Source organism: Poecilia formosa, unplaced genomic scaffold (assembly GCF_000485575.1).
Source record: "Poecilia formosa unplaced genomic scaffold, Poecilia_formosa-5.1.2 Scaffold543, whole genome shotgun sequence".
Classification (NCBI taxonomy): Eukaryota; Metazoa; Chordata; class Actinopteri; order Cyprinodontiformes; family Poeciliidae; genus Poecilia; species Poecilia formosa.
In genome coordinates, this window is record NW_006800482.1 from 299,560 (window position 1) to 302,593 (window position 3,034).

Consider the following 3,034-nt stretch of genomic DNA (forward strand, 5'->3'; position numbering starts at 1 on the left):
CAGCAGTGGATCTTTTGTTTCTCCTTCTGAAGGAATGTGTGACGTATTCTGTGCTGGACATCATAGGCTGTGGGTCAGAGGTCGACCCTGTCTGCCCTGCTCTAAGTGTTCTCTCACGCTCTGTTAAGAGTTTGATGCAGCATTTATTATATTGCCCAACACCAAATAATGCACCGTAAGCTTTTGGCATCATCCTGAGGTATTGTTTGGAGGAATGTTTGATGTATTCTATGGATTTCTCATGCTTCAGGACAGACATCATAGGCTGCGGGTCAGAGGTCAACCCTGTCTGCCCTGCTCTAAGTGTTCTCTCACGCGCTGTTAAGAGTTTGATGCAGCATTTATTATATTGTCCAACACCAAATAATGCACCGTAAGCTTTTGACATCATCCTGAGGTATTGTTTGGAGGAATGTTTGATGTATTGTAAGGATTTCTCATGCTTGAGGACAGATACACACGCATACACATGCGCACACACGCAGAACGGCTCTGCAAGGCCCCCCTCCTCTTTAAAGACAGATACACACGCACCCACACGCAGCAGGTCTCTGGTTGCTCTGTCAGCCTGTGTCTCTCTTTTGGAACAAGAGTTAAAGGCTTTAATTCCAGCACTGTGTATCAAGAAGACAATCTGTTTAAAACCAGAGGTAGTTACAAAATTCCTAATCTAATTCAACATGGTTTAGAATATACTATATTTATTTATTCACTTATATTTATTAATTCAATATTCTTTTCTTTTTTTTAGGGTCACAAGGTCACAAATTTCCCATCATATGATATATGTGACATATGTCTGGGGGGAGGGGGAGGTCAAGAAGTCACATAGTTCCCATGGGGGGAGGGGGGTTTGATATCAATTAATCCATCAAACTCCGATTAAAATTTGACAGAAGGGTGTTCATATAGTCTTCTGGCCTTGACCATGGCCTCAGATAATGATGAGCCTTACACTAAGGCTCACCAGATTTCAGTTAGTGAAAAGTATTTAAAATAATAAATTTCCTCCAATTTACAATTATGTCCCATTTTGTATTGCTCTGTCAGATAAAATCCCAGCCGTTAACGACACTTCAGAGGTATGAATAAGAATTATGCAGGGCGCTTTATGCTAGCTCCCACTGAATGAACTGCAGCAAGGTTGACTTTTGTATTATTTTTATGAATGTAAAACTTTTAACTTGAGCATATTGTCAGTATGAATTGTTTGATCTATGAGATGTTGACTGTGTTTCACACAGCCTGAGGAAAAAACAATTCTTATTTAAAGTATGACCCTTTGTAGAGCGTAAACTGCATAATGAATAAATGAAGAGGAGCACAGAGGAAAGGATGGAAGTGTAATTGTGTTCCTGCTCTGTTCTGTCACCCGTTCATTTCTATTTATAGGTTGACATTTTACCACCCAGGCTGGTCTCAGACTGTGATAGATGGAGAGTCTGTTACAGATTTTCACAACACAGATCCAGACCGGACATGTTTGTGTTTCAGATTTATGAAGTCAATTTGTAACTTCACTGCTGGAGTTTCACAAGACAAATCAGATTCAAGATCTGTTTTTTATGGTCTCATAACTCAAGAAGCAGTGATGACCGTGCATGACAAAAGAGCAAAAGAGTGGTTATTTTTTGACTAAAATGAATGCCTCTATGAATATATTAAAACAATGAATTCCTGCAGTATCGACTCCAGATTCCACTCAGATAGGACTGATCCTGTCAGGATTCAGTGGTTATTGGTTGCTTGAGTTCAGAGTTGTCGAGAAAAGTCGAACTCAGCCCACTTCCCCATGCTGGAGATTTTAGTTTAATAATAACAATAAATAAAGTTATCTTTAAAACTGATTATACAGGTGACATCAAGACCCAACAGTAGAGTCAGATGCTAATAAAATTAATCTGGTTGTGTGTGTTGTTATTGTGTCCTGCTTTAATTCTACTTTTTTCTATTTAATCATAAAAAATCATAGTCAGACAGAAGGAGAGTTATGAAACAGGAAAAGCAGGTTTCCTGGAGAAAGAGGAAGTTTCCAGTCTGCAGTGGTTAAAAATAGTTCAGACTGCTCATTTTGAGCACTAATGGTTTAAGGAATAAAATCTAGACGTTTTGAGTAATTGGATAAAACCCAGAGTAAAATCCTTGAATTAATAATGATAACTTATAATTAAGCCAATAATCAATATTGGTTTAACCGGTGGTTGATGTTGGTTTGATTATAAGAATATTCACACTTACTCTTATACTTATGGAAGTACTTAAAGGTGAAAGAAGTAACTGTAACATGGTGTCAAATGATTAGAATAATGAATTATTATTGGTTTCTTTTCAGAAATGTCTGTAATAACACATTATGATTATAAGAGTAACTAATAAGTAATGGTTATTATAAAATTATAAGTGAATGCTAAATCAGAGAAACTAAAAGATTAAATGTGATTTTGACATTGAACTTCAAATGGTGTAAAATGTGTAACTGTAACTAAAGGTCACTGATGTTGTGTTGGAGGTAGATGGTAGGTGAAATGTCAGGGAGAAAGAGGAACTGATGGGAGAGCGGAGGTGTCTTAAGGCCTTATTGCTAAACTTTAAACGTACCTAAGAGAAGGTTAGACACAAGAGAGCTGTTGAGCAACTCGGGGACATTAGAACAGACATCAGGTCATGTCCAAAGATGGTGATGGATATGAGATTATCGGTCCAAGCAGTCAGCCAATGAAACAGGCACAGCAACAAAGCTAGCCAATGCAAATGCACTAAAAGGGTGGATAAACCCTATATAAGGTGAGTGCAAGAGAGGAGTCTTTGGTTGGATCCTTCAGGCAGCTTCGAGCCAAGATCGAGATGGACAAAGAACTCTGCAGCTGAAGAAGAGCCGGGGCCACAGAGCCGAAGACTGTTCTGCACATGGGGACCAACCCGTTAGCCCCGCAACATGTGGCTTCAAATTGCACTTCTCTCAGCTGGGTTCGAGACCCCAAAGACAAAGACCAAGGCAAAGACCAAGGCAAAGATGAAGATAAAGACAAAGGCA